The sequence below is a fragment of the Oryctolagus cuniculus genome, chromosome 4 (assembly GCF_964237555.1).
Source record: "Oryctolagus cuniculus chromosome 4, mOryCun1.1, whole genome shotgun sequence".
In the NCBI taxonomy this organism is placed as follows: domain Eukaryota; kingdom Metazoa; phylum Chordata; class Mammalia; order Lagomorpha; family Leporidae; genus Oryctolagus; species Oryctolagus cuniculus.
The window spans coordinates 6,390,371-6,403,697 of NC_091435.1; the positions used below are offsets into that span (position 1 = coordinate 6,390,371).

The 13,327-nt window shown below is 55.1% G+C and overlaps 1 protein-coding gene across 4 annotated transcripts in view; it reads left to right on the plus strand.

Annotated features, from left to right (window-relative positions):
• Positions 1-311: 311 nt before the first annotated feature.
• The window catches only part of ERG (ETS transcription factor ERG), a 289,111-nt gene continuing 276,095 nt past the window's right edge, over positions 312-13,327 (plus strand). For 2 of the 4 annotated variants that reach the window (XM_017350791.3, XM_070071816.1), the window contains exon 1: positions 1,171-1,257. The gene's annotated coding sequence lies outside the window, so the exon portion shown is untranslated. Of the gene's footprint in view, positions 329-1,141; positions 1,258-13,327 lie in introns of those variants that run through there. The other 2 variants (XM_051833641.2, XM_070071815.1) reach the window with 2 other exon arrangements.

Consider the following 13,327-nt stretch of genomic DNA (forward strand, 5'->3'; position numbering starts at 1 on the left):
TGCATGTTAATAGCGACCAATTAATAGATTATGTTGCTGGGCCTTAAAAGTTGAGGGCGTTTTAATGATTATTTTTCAAATTAAAGGAGGGCTTATTCCCTCCTTTCCCCTGGGGTGGGGGTTCGGGGGGGGCATTGCTTTCTTTCTGGCTGTTTGCTGAAATTCTTGGCTGTTAAAGTTTGGAGAGGGAGGGATACGCGTAGTTTTCGCTCGGCCGCGATGGGGCCAGTGTGCAGGAGCAAGCCCTGGCCTGGGCTCCTGGGGACGGCGCGGGGACGGCGGTGAGCGCCACGCAGGGCGCGCGCGGGGGAGGAGACGCAGCCCTCAGGTAAGCGCGACTCTGACGCCCCAGGTCGCCCGCGGGGTCGGAGCGCAGCGCCCCGAGGCGCGCGCGGACACCGCGGGGCCACGCGGGTGCAGCTGCCGTCCGTCCATCTGCGTCCTCTCCGACGCTCGGAGCTGGGCTCCGGGCAGGCGCAGGTCGTCACCCTGGTCCCGGGAAAGCCTGGTCCCGGGACCGCGTGCGACCCCCCCTCGCTCCTGATGCGCATCGAAGGCGGTCCGCGGTCTTTCTAAACGTCTGTTCCAACAGTTTTAATTTTCAGGGTTGACGTGCGTAACGGTTTTAAGTCGCTGCTCCCTGAAAGCGACCCGAGTCAGGCGTCGAGCCCCTCCGCCGCGTCCGCACACCTCCCGGAGTCGCGTCCCGGGTTCCCGTCCCGCTGGGGCACGGTCCTCGTTCTCCTTTGGTCCAAGCCTCTGCTCCTCCTCCTCCCGCTCTTCCTCCTCCTCTTCCTCCCCAGAGCGGCCGGCCCGCCGCGTCCCGAACGCCAGCCGTGCGCACAGTGTTCCAAACCAGCCCGCGCTCCCGGGCCCGAGGGCGCGCGCACGTCCCGCGCAGAACCGGGGACGAACACCCACGCGCTGGGGGCCACGCACGCGCACTGCTGTCCACGCGCGCCCCCCCGGGCACGCGGGGACCCTCTCCCCGCGCGCACCTGGGCCCGCGCGCGCCCTTCCGCCCGCGCCCCCGCCCCGCCCCCGGCGCGCACTCCCCGTTCGCCAGACGCGCGTCGGGGCTGCTGCCCTGCTCGGCGATTGGCGGGAGCCGGAGCCTCCCCGAGGCCCGCGCCCACACCATGGGCTGAGCCCGTCAGCGCCGACCGAGTCAGTGCGGCCCGGCACGCGCGGGCGCGGACACGCGCGGACACACGCACGTGTGGGACACGCCCTCCCCGACGGCGGCGCTGCCTCTCGGTGAGTCCTGCGCCCCGCGCGCCCCGAGCCGGGCCGCGCTCTTCCGACGGCGCCTGGACAGGTGGGGCGCGGGGCGCGGAGCGGACGCGGAGGGGAGCGGGCACCCGGGAGCAGACCAGGGCCGGTGAGCAGCCCGCGGGGCCACTGTGGGGCAGCGAGTAGGAGGGTCGCTCGTCCTTGTGTGGCTGGGAGTGAAGTTGGCGCGGGCGCTCGCGGGGTGCGGGACATGGAGCCTGGCGTGGCCCGTGCCGGCTCCTCTGTGACCCGCGGCCGTGGAATCCGTGAGCTTCCGGCTCAGCGCTCTCTGCGGAAAACTTGGCAGGTTTGGAGGTGCAGCCCGCGTGTCGTCCGCTCGCCTGCGGGGCTTCCGTGCGAGCCCCATCACCCGCTTGTCGCTGTCACGCGGGGTCTGCCCGGAGGCGCTGCCGGCCTGGATGCGGTGACTCTTAGCGTCGGGAGAGAGGGAGGCGCAGTTAGCGGTGCGGGGGTGCGCTCCCCGCGGCTCCTCGCTCACCCTAAAGGTGTCTTCGTCCATCCTGCCCTGGAAATGCGTGCTCCAGCCGCCGGCTTCGTGCTCCATAGCTCTTGGAGTCGGGAAAACTTCCGGTGCGAATGCAAGTAGGTTTCTTTGCTTCCCTGGGTGGCATGCATGGAGCCGAGTTTATTTACCCTTGGGACCGTTTTTTTTTTGAGGATGTTTGATCCTCTCCAAGTAGTTTGGAGCGCGGGAGAGCCAAAGCTGAGCTGTCACATTCCTCGCGTTAACCCTTGCCCTGCTGCCGCTGGACAGGCCAGCACTCCTCCTTACCGGGACACCGGGCAACGCAGGCAGGGAAAACCGAGCCCGAGAGAGGAGTCCCCGCCGTGTGTGGAATTGTCCCTGCGCCAGTCGCGCCCGTGGAAGCGTGATTCTGGTGGGAACAGCTGGGCTGTGCTGGGTGTGGCTGCCCAGGTGCGGTCGTGTGGCTGTCAGGAAAGGGCTTCCGCCGCCACGCGTACCAGGAGTGCGGTCGGCGGTGTGGCCGTCCTGGCTTTGACGCCTCAGGGACTTGTTGGAAGTTACACCCGGGGGGTAAAGGGCTCAGTTACGTGCTGAGGTTTTGTTCCAGAGTGTGGGACTCCGCCGGGACTTAAAAAGCGTCTTCTGGTTTACAACTCGGTCTTAGTTTTGGAAAGTTCAGACTGCCCTTGTGATGCCGTGGTCCACGTTTGTGATTTCGTGATGAGTTCTTGGTGATTTAGCCTGATGTGAATTCTTTAGCTGGGAATTTTGAAACTTAGCGTTTACCATTGGCTGGGTCGCTCCCACACCTGTGTGTTAACTTCCCCTCCACTTCTCGGGGGGTTGCTTTAGTATTAGAGTAGCTGCTTGTTGAATTTTCAGTCTTCCCTAATCAGAGCTGTGCGTGGTAAGGACTAAGACCCCAGTGGAAGAACAGATATGTAAATGAGAGGTAAAGCGTTTCCAAAGATGTTGAAACTTGATTTTTGACTTGTAAACCATACTGAAGTCTTACATGTTGTTTACATATTAAATATATGTGAGAGAGAGTGCATGTTAAATATGTCATCTCCTGGTGTAAGTAGTCATACAAAACTTTCCACACTTATTTTTTCCGAAATTCACATTCGCTCTGATTTTTTTTCTTGTTTAAGTTAAAAACGTCGCAGGGTGAGGGGGATTCTTTCCTGCAAAGCCAGAAGAGCCAGTGTTTCTAGAATCTTTTCCGGGTCCCCGGCGAGAAGCGACAGCAGGTCGGCATCCAGGGTGTGGGGGTCCTGTTGGGTGAATGTCAGGGCTGCTGCTGTTTCCTTGACCTGGGGGGCACCTGTGTGTGTTGCTAACGAGGCTGGGGGTCCCTGGAATGAGAGGCCGGTTGGTTGCCTCGGCTGCGATTTTCCATGGCAGTCGGCAGCTGACCTCTGTAACTGCAGGTATTTTTTGATCACCCCCAGGCTTCCTCCTTGTTCACTTCTACCAGGTTTCCGTGAGGAGGAGGAGAATGCAAGAGGGGTTCCTTTTCCTCCCGCCCTGTGTAAGGATCCTTGTGCTTCCCTGGGGAACATAGCTCTTCCGAAGACACCTCTTGTTTGTGATCTGCACCTTGGGTTTGCGATGGTTCACACCGCCAGAGTGGCATTTGAAAGAACAGTAAGTCGGCAGAGCAGAAGCATTGAAATGATCCGGGCAGAATTTCCCATCGTTGGGACGCTTGGTGGCAGCCGGGTGAGCTGGAGTGTCCTGGGACTTTTACAGTCCTGCGGTAATGGCGGGCGCTGCCACACTGGCTGCCTGGAGACCTCGCTGACAGCCCTCCCTTGTTGGCATCTCGCTGGGGTCTCCAGCACTGCGATGGGTGGTCAGTTCATCCGCTGGACAACGACCCACTGAGACTGCACAGTGCCTCCTGTTTGTGGATGCAAAGCCGTCATTCCATAAAAAACAAGAGCAAGAGTTTCCCAGGGCTGGGCGGTCATCTGAACGAGTTTTTCAAAATAGCCAAGGGGGACATTTCTCTTTTAACTTTCCCTCTTGTTTCAAACGTTGTAGTATCAAAAAGCGAGAGGATTCGGCGCTTCCTGTCTGTAACCTTGCAGATCGAGCGAAGGTAGTGCAGGCAGCAAGCTAAAATTACTTTGCTAAATTTAAGTGGAAGTAAAACGTAGCCAACACCAAGAAATTAAAGGGTGCATCTAAAAATGGAGCTCTACGTCTCAGTTTTGGATTTAAACTAACTTTTAAGTTCTCCTATTTTTATCGTGGTCTGTCATAATCTGGAAGACCCTGACTGCGTGTGAGAAACAGTCATTTAACAATGGAAGTAAGGCTTCGCTTCCCGGGATGGGAGGCGTGTTCACGGGTGTGTGCAAGGAAGTCTGGGGAAGCCTCTGTCCTGATTACATGGCTGTGAGTGAGAATCTCAGCGTCCCCCGCCTGTGTAAAACATGCCCGTTTGAACGAACGGATCGCTTTTTTATAGGGACCTAGAGAAAGATGTGAGGACATGGAACACACTGGTAGCATGTCTAACGTTTTTAAAACCTAGATGTGTAGCGTGTAAAGTGGACCGAGTTAGTGGGAACGAGGTTCATACATGCTCGTGTCTCCTGTGTGGTTCCTTTTAGGAATGTTATTATTCCAATAATTATTCCCCACAACAAGTCATCTCCGGGGTGAGGAAGCATCCCTCCAGCGAACGGCAGTGAAAACAGGCGTATCTAGGATGCATTTTTTAAAAAATAGAACCCTCCTGCCCCCTGTTGCATTTTGTTTAAGCAGAAGCGAAGAAGGGCCTCGGCACCTCGGTTTTGAGCGCAGGGTGCAAAGGAACAGAGCCATTGGTCATCAGGCTCGGCTCTTGTCCTGCTTCCTCCAGGGGCTTCCCGCTGCTGGCACAAGGCGAGGTGGCTTCGGGTGAGGAGGGCTCGCCATGGAAACTGAGGTTGCCAAGTGAAAGACTAAGTTGGGGTGCATGGCTTTTTCATGCCAGGTGGGACTTGTTAGCTGTGGCGTGGGGCTGGATTGGCTGGAGGTGTGCGTCCTTACCCCTGAGCCAGGATGGCTGTGGGGCTCTGTCGTACTTTGGACGATAGGACGGACCCAGGGGCTTAGGAAGTCTGCTGCCCACGTTTGCCGTCATTCAGTACAGGGACAGGAGTGCTGGTCTCTGTTGGTGTGCAGATGTGGCTCCCTGAAATCACAGGGCAGTCCCGCTGTGCCCCTCCTGCATCCTGGCGCTGGCACTTTGCATCTGTAGGGGCCGCAGCCAGTGCTGAAGCGAGAGGCCTCTCTCTGCCCTCCCGGGAACCCTCCTTGTGGCCAGACGTGGAAACCCCTTTGCAGCATCCTCTCTTCTGTCTGTGGACTTGTCCCTTGTTGGCTGCAGGGCTCTCTGCAGGCAGCGGTTCCTGGGATGGGGGGAGAGGGTCCTGAAGCTTGCTTTGCATGGGAGCCCCCTCCCCTTCAGCAGGCGTCTTTCCTGCCGCTGCACGCGGTCCGTGCCGTTTGCGTTTGTTCACTCAGTGTCTTGGGTGGGCAGAGCTTTGCCTCTGTCGGGAAGGGGGGCCCATGTTCTTGCTAACTCCGTTAAGGATGGCACGTTCCCTGGCAGCGCTCAGCCGCAGCCAGCTGCACTCTTCAGCACGTCGTCACCACGGTGGCAGCATCGCCCGGCGCTGTGGAAACACGCACCCGGCTAACGGCTAACATCACGCCGCGGAGAAGGCTCTTTTGATGGGGGGAGGGGAGGGGAGGTGAAGCCTCAGGCACTGGCAAGGTCAGAATCTTGGGAACAGGGCGATCCTCCCCAAACCAGCCACGGTCGGGTGCCCATGCTTGGAAGTCTTCGGGAGGCTGGAGTGCATGGGAACTTCAGCGTTCAGAGAAGCCAGTCAAAGAGGCTGTTGTGAGGACCCGGTGAGGGAGCGAAGGCTGATGGGAAGACTTGGGGACCCAGCACCGTCAGGCCTGCATTTCCGGATTCTCACATGGGACACGCTTGGATCTGGCTGGGTATCAGCAAAGTGCTTTGTCAGTCAAAGGAAATGTTTTGAAACAAACCACTCACACTTGCAGTTGCAACATAAACCTTTTTAATTAAGTGGATTAGAAAGCTGAGATTGGTTTTATTGGGAAATGAGGTAAAAAACATCTTGAGATGACACTGACTACCAGTCGAGGACCGGACCGGTCTAGGAAGCTCTCTTACTTTGAATGGATTCTCATTAAAATGATCTCCGCCTTTCGGGGCTGTTGCGAGCTCCTGCCAGATTTGCAGATCTGGCTCTGTCATTGCGCCGGGTTTAAACTTGTCTTGTGCAAGCCTTGCTCTTTTTGCAGCACCAGATACAGTGGCAAGATGACAGCATAAGCAAACGTGGAGGGAAAATTTGCTTCTTCAGAATCGAAGTGTCCTTTCCAGACTGTTGGACCCTGGCACTAAATTGTATTTCACTACAGAGTTTTTAAATAGAAATCATGACAATAGACATCCAATCCTGGGGGTGGTTTGAGCCTTTTCTGGAGAAAGGATGTTATTTCAGCAGATTAGCAGTATGTAGCCCAAATTCTGAAACCCCACCAAAGCCCGCTGCTGTTGAAAGAGAGAGATACTGTTGATTGGTTGAGGTATCCAGGTAAAAGCATTTTAGCTGAAATGTAGCAGTTTTGAAGTTACAGTCGTATCTTGTGATGAAATTGCTTTTAATCTCACACTTTTCTAAGACTTGCAAATAAAGATGGTGAAGCAAAATGTCGCCCACGGGCGATTGCTGCTGGGTCCTCCATAACCCAGTTACAAAAGCAAGGCTCACTCAGTAGAACCCTTCCATGGGTGTGTGTGTGTAACTCACAGTAAGGCTTGCGTTTGTGGGCACGGTAAGAGTGCATCTGTAACGTGCATTTGGTGTCCATATAAATTTTTTCCTTGCAAAAAGTTTCCAATTACATTGATTTCTTTTATTAATCATATACAACCTGGAAATAAATTTCTTTGTCAAAATTTGTTGATATCCATTAAATGAGAGCACCGTCATTAAGGAGAGATGGGAAGCTGGATTCTATAGGGAGTGTTGAGACAGCGAACACATCGCAACTTCAAGGGGAAAAGCCAGAACATTCCAACATGGGGCTCTTCTAGCGACCTGACTCTGGCGATTTGGGACTTGCCTGTTGTACTGACAACAGGTCAACCACATGGTAGCCCTGTTTCCTTTAGATAGCCAAGTTTAGCCGCACGGAGTCCAGGCACGCCAGGACAGTCTGGGTGAAGCATCCTGTTGGTAAATACCTACAGGTGGAAATTAATGCAGGACAAGTGGAATGCCTGCCAGTTCAGGGACTGCTGGGTAGGCGGAGGTGGGTGGGGGGTCAGGACCCGAGTGGCAGAGGGGGTGCTGCTGATCACGGAGAGGCCAGCACAGGGAGAGAGGCTGGCCGGTGCAGGAGGTGCCTGGGAATGCGGTGCACGCTGCTGCCTTGTGTATTCTGTGCAAGGTGCCACACACGGCATGACCAGGAAGCTTGCCTTCGGGGAGTGAAACCTAGGAGGGTGGGGGTGTGTGCCACGGAATGCACCTGCTGTGGAATCCAGAACGGGGAGGAGCGTACACCCTCAGTGCTGCCTGCGTGGCACCGAGCCCAGGCTCTGGGCCGCGTGGTGTGGAGGTGGTGGCTCCTACAGGACTTCTGCATCACGTGCTTGGGCTCTGCAGTGCGCTGTGGGGCCCCTGGGGCACGCTTGCCGTCCTGCAGGCCTTCTCTCCTGCGGATTGTGGGTGAACCTCGTCTGAGCCTCAGCATGGGGGTGATCGTGCCTTCAGTCAATCAAGGTGGACATCAGCGTGTGGGAGCTCCAGCAAGAGGGGGGACCCAGGGCCTGCCTGCTGGGCTGCTGCATTCCCAGCTCAAGGTTATGGTCTCACCTTTGTTCCTCTTTGGCTTCAATTTTGTTATTTACTCTACACCTACTTCTAATGCTAAGTGAAGTGACCTTGTTAAATTGCACGTGTCTATGTTCTTTTGTTTCTTGGAAAAAGGTAGAGTATAAATAAAATACACTTACAAGAAGTGTACGATCTAAGAGCGATTTGAACCATGGCACGGGAAAATCAGAATGTGAGTCCCAAAGATGGGGAAGCAAAACCATGACCTGTGCTGGGTCTGGATGGGCAGGGGGTGGGGGAGGTGGCACTGTGGGCGTGGGAAGTGGAAGGATGACCCCTGGGAGCTGGGCCACACTGGGAGCTGCAGGGCTCTCTGGGCATTTGGAGGGGCCGGGCTAGACGCCGATTCCGGTAACCCCAGTGTGACGACTGCTGGTGATGGCAGGTGTGGCTTCTTCCCCAGATGGTACAGTCACGGCGTGGGTGTTGCTGTCCAGGCTGGGGCCTCTTTGAGGAAGATGCTCCAAGGCCCCCGGTTTCCAGAAGAGCAAAGTGAGGCTCAGGAGGGCCAAGCATCTCACCTGCAGCTGCACAGCAGTGAGAGCCTGGCAGGCTGACCCCGGGAGTCACTTGGTCAGAGCTGAGGGTGCGTGATGGACGTGACGAGACGGGAGCAGGTGGTGTAGAGCCAGGACCAGCACAAGGTCCTAGTGTCACTGGACACAGGAATTAGAGTGTGGGTCTGGGGTTACTTAAGATATTCTGGGTTAAAAAAAAGGAAAACAGGCAAAATTAATTTTAATGATATAATGTCGGTAGTAGGACAAGCCCCAATTATTAACATTCCAAATGTACAGACTGTAAAAAACGGATGAGCTGTTTCACATTATTTTTCCATAGGAAATCTGCAAAATCTAGCGTAGGTTTCTCTGGCAGCCCCTCTGCACCCACGCTGAGCAGATTTCTTGTGCTGTCAGTAGCTGTGTGTGGCCAGTGGCCACTGCTGGGACAGGGCAGGGCTGGTCTAGAATGTTCAGAGTGGTGTTCAGACTTACTAAAATGAGCATCCGTGAAGTGTGTTTGTATAAGTTGGTCGTCGGGATTTGGGGGACCTTGGGCCCCTCTTCGCAGGGTCACCCCAGATACCACCGTGGAAGCAGGAGTCACAGCAGTGGGAAAGTGAATGCCTGCATGGCATGTCCAGTTCTAACCCTGTAGCTTTCTGAGGGGAGGGGAAAAGGTCTGTATAAGTTCCGGTTGAGTCCCTTCCTGCTTTTAAAGAACAAAATAATGTATCTGTTTTTAGACTGCAACTTTCGTGCCTGGTAACAAATATTGCTGCTTGTGTTGGCATCACACTGTGACAGCTTTGTGCGTGAAAATGTTATTTAAAGATAATCCCAGCATGAGGATAAATTTCTTATTTTGCATGTTTCTTGAGAAGAGTGCAGTTTATTATTTTCAACATCAGTGTTCTTACAGTGCGGACATCCCAGAGAAGGAAAGGATACAGTTCAGCGCATTGCTACGGGGTGAATTACAGAGTGAATTTCGAAGGGGGTGTATTCACACAATTTGGCACTGCCAGACTGCGTGTGTCATGGCCTCTTTCCTTTTCGGTAAAGCTGAAGTTTGTAGCAAAGTCTTCCCAGCGCATCCACAATGCTCAGACACTACTTGCTACTTGTTATTATCATGTAACCATGGATGGTGGGACACTGTGTGATCTGCCCTTTTAATTGTGCTTGTTTTAAAGGTACGATAAAATTTGATTTTTGTGCAAGGTAACAATGAATAAATAAATAAAATGTTACTAGCTGCTTCTTAATGGTCCACGTTTTCCAGAGTAAGAGATTTGCTTCTCGTGGGTGTGTGTCCTTGCGATCTGTGGGTGTTCATTATCCTTTGGGCATCATCAGAGTTCTCTGCTGGCTTTGGTTTGCGATGCCCCGTGGGCAGTGCCTGCTGTGAAAAATCAAAAGGAAACCTGTTCAGTAAGAGAACATGACGTCTCAACTCTCACTGCCACGTCCAGTTTCAGAGCTAATGCAGTGCAGTTCTGTGGACTCCACACTAGCGGAGAGACGATGTGGTGCTTTATTTGAGACAACCCAAAAACTCACACCGGGGAACAGGACCGTGTGTCCCGGCGTCTCCCACTGTGTGTCCCTGGCTTTCCACAATGCTTCCTGATAGGGAGGCGTGAAACGGCAGGACCGTGTTCTGTGTACAGCAGGCCCTACTGCTTCCAAACGCAGGCCTCGGGTAGCATCTTAGAAAGAAATCTGAGCCGGCGTCGCGGCTCACTAGGCTAATCCTCCACCTGCGGTGCCGGCACCCCGGGTTCTAGTCCTGGTCACTCCTCTTCCAGTCCAGCTCTCTTCTGTGGCCCGGGAAGGCAGTGGAGGATGACCCAGGTGCTTGGGCCCTGCACCCACATGGGAGACCAGGAGAAGCACCTGGCTCCTGGCTTCAAATCAGTGCAGTGCCTGCTGTGGTGGCCATTTGGGGGAGGGGTGAACCAACGGAAGGAAGACCTTTTTCTCTCTCTCTCTCTCACTGTCTAACTCTGCCTGTCACAAAAAAAAAGAAAAGAAAGAAAGAAATCTGGGCGAGTCCCCAGTGGAGCGCGTTAGAGGAAACCAAGATCCCATTCCACAGCACCCGCGCGGCCACTGGATGCCACGCACTGCCTTCAGCATTCCTCGTCTCCCCTGGAGCACGCTTTTCATTTAAAGTCTAAATTGCATTCGAGGAGCCTGAAGCACATTAAGACTTCTTCAGTAACTCACTTGGGGTTCCGGGAACCTGTGTGAACATGAGAGCCAGCAGGGCGAGTGGTCTCCACGTGGGCCAACACAAGCCCGCCCTGACGCGAGCCGCACGTGCTTACGTCGGGTTGGAAAAAGCGTGTCATGCCCCGGCAGCCGGCTGCGTGGTGCGCGGGGAAGGAAGGGTTAATGCCAGTGGCTGCCGAGCGTGGGCCTTGCAGTTGGCCAAGTCCTCAAGGGAGAGCTGGGGACAGACTGCCAACTGCTGAGGAGTCAGCCCCTGCCGGCCCAGCCCCTGTGGGTTCCCGGTGGGCTTCTCAGCCTGGGCGTTGGTGGGTGTGAAGCAGCCAACAAGCGCCCTGGGGAACTGTAGCATTTCACTGAGCGTGGATGAGGGGTGAAAATTATAGGACTCGTTTTTCCCGTTAGGCTGCACAACTTTCCTGTGCTGGGGCAGGCGGTGGATACTGTACCCTTACAGAGCGACCCCCAATCAAGGCACCTCGTAAAGTCCTCCAGGCATTGCCAAATACTTCCCTGCCCCGCAGGCCCCGTGACGTCGTGGGCCCCCTCCACAGTGCTGGCACCCCTCTGCTCCTCTGGTCCTGCCTAAGCGTTCGGGCGAGCGCAGCCTTGGAAGCGTCGGCATCAGCGGCCGGCACGCAAGGGCCCGAAACAAGCCAGCGGCCCTAATGAAACCAGGCTGCAGATCTGCCACGCTGGTGGAGGATCTCGCCCCTGCTCTCTGTCCTGTGTCTGGTTTTCATGGAAATTTGTGTCTGGGAATGAGGGGTGAGCGGAGTAGATTTGCTGGAGGCAGGTGCCCTTCCGCTGCAGGCAGGAGTGGGGAACCTCCCGGGAGCCGAGGGAGGCAGAGGCCGCCAGGGGTCCGAGGAGCACTGGGCAGCCTTTGCGAGCAGTGGGGGATTTTCTGAGACTTCCTGCGTTTTGAAAATTATTCATGTGTCTGCCCTCGTCTGCGATTTATGGGATGGAAAATGTACTGCACTTACTGTCGCCATTCTGTCACATTACCCCGTGAGTCGTTGCAAAACTGCTTCTGTGTTTTGTGATGCCGGCGCATGTAACCTCTAAGACTGGGAGTCAAGTGACGCGGCCCGGGCTGGTCAGGGCAGTAGGCAGGAGCACCGTGACCCCGTGTGACATACGGGCCACTCCTCCAAAATGTTGGAAATCGGTTCTGGCCCAACCTGGATTATTGGGAGGTGAGTGAAAACGCTGCATTTGCACTGGCGGCGGAAGTGAGGTCAGACACTGGCCTTTAGTCTTTGCACCCAGCAAGTCAAATCAGAAGGGCACGGCGCGTGTTGGGAGAGGCGCCCACTCCAGTTCTGTAAGAAGCAGGTGCGTCTGGAGCAGAGCAGAGCAGGGCAGAGCGTGCTTGCAGCGTTGGTGGACAGAGGCGGGATGAAAAGCCGTCCCAGAAATCACTGGTTCATGGATGGTAAACAAGACAGCCGAGTTGCCTACTGAGTGAAGAAGGCACCTGCTCCACGTGTGAACAGGAGTCACTCTGTGTTTTTATTTCTCCTATCTTGGCTTTTCTTTGGTTTTGCTTCTTGTGCTTCATATGCATTTTTTTATTTATTTATTTTTTAGACTATTTATTTGAAAGGGAGAGTTAGAGAAAGAGAAATCTTCCATCTTCTGGTTCACTCCCCAAATGACCGCAATGGCTGGAGCTGGGCTGGGCTGAAGCCAGGAGCTTCTTCCTGGTCTCCCACATGGGTGCAGGGGCCCAGGCACTTGGACTGTCTTCCTCTGCTTTCCCAGCTGCATTAGCAGGAGCTGGATTGGAAGTGGAGCAGCCGGGACTTGAACTGATGCTCATGCGGGAATGCCAGCACTGCAGCCAGTGGCTTAGCCTGCTGTGCTGCACTGCCAGCTGTCAGCCTTATTTTCTTTCTTTCCTTCCTTTTTTTTAAAGATTTATTTATTTACTTGAAAGTCAGAGTTACACACAGAGAGAAGGAGAGGCAGAGAGAGAGAGAGAGAGGGAGAGAGAGAGGTCTTCTGTCTGCTGGTTCACTCCCCAGTTGGCCACAACAGCTGGAGCTGGACTGATCTGAAGCCAGGAGCCAGGAGCTTCCTCCAGGTCAGGAGACTTGGGCCATCTTCTGCTGCTTTCCCAGGCCCTAGCAGAGAGCTGGATCAGAAGTGGAGCAGCCGGGTCTCGAACTGGCACCCATACGGGATGCCGGCACTGCAGGCAGTGACTTGACCTGCTGCGCCACAGCGCCATCAGCCTTAGTTTCTGATCAGCTCCCTAAGACTCTCCTGGTGCTCTTTTCCTGCTTGCTGTTCCCCCACATGGAAGTGTAATGCCATGTATACACCGCCCCAGAATTTCACTCTGTGCGTGCATGTGTGTGCACACATTTAGATGTATCTGCGCTTCATGTGTACAGAGGATAAGACTTTTCTCACGTCCCAAGAACCACTTTCAGCCTCCTTGGGGATGCACAGCTGAAGTCCACAGAGTCTGTGCTGAACTCTGAAATTGTTCCTGAGTGTTGAGGAGGCAGGATGGCGGGTGCCTGTCTGTGAGTTTAGAAAACATCGGAGGGAGTGAGCAGTTTCAGAAAACACAGATCAGGATGCCAGGGAGTGGTGTTCTGCCATTGTCGCCCTCGTAGAGAACGTGGCCCGAGAACCGAGCATCGTGCACGTCCCCTTGCAGATCACCACGGGCAGCATCAATACAAAATCGCTGAATATGGGGCCGGCGCTGTGGCGTAGCAGGTAAAGCCACCACCTGCAGTGCCGGCATCCCATATGGGTGCCAGTTCGAGACCCAGCTGCTCCTCTTCTGCTCCAGCTCTGTGCTATGGCCTGGGAAATCAGCAGAAGGTGGCCTAAGTCCTTGGGCTCCTGCACCCGTGTGGGAGAACCAG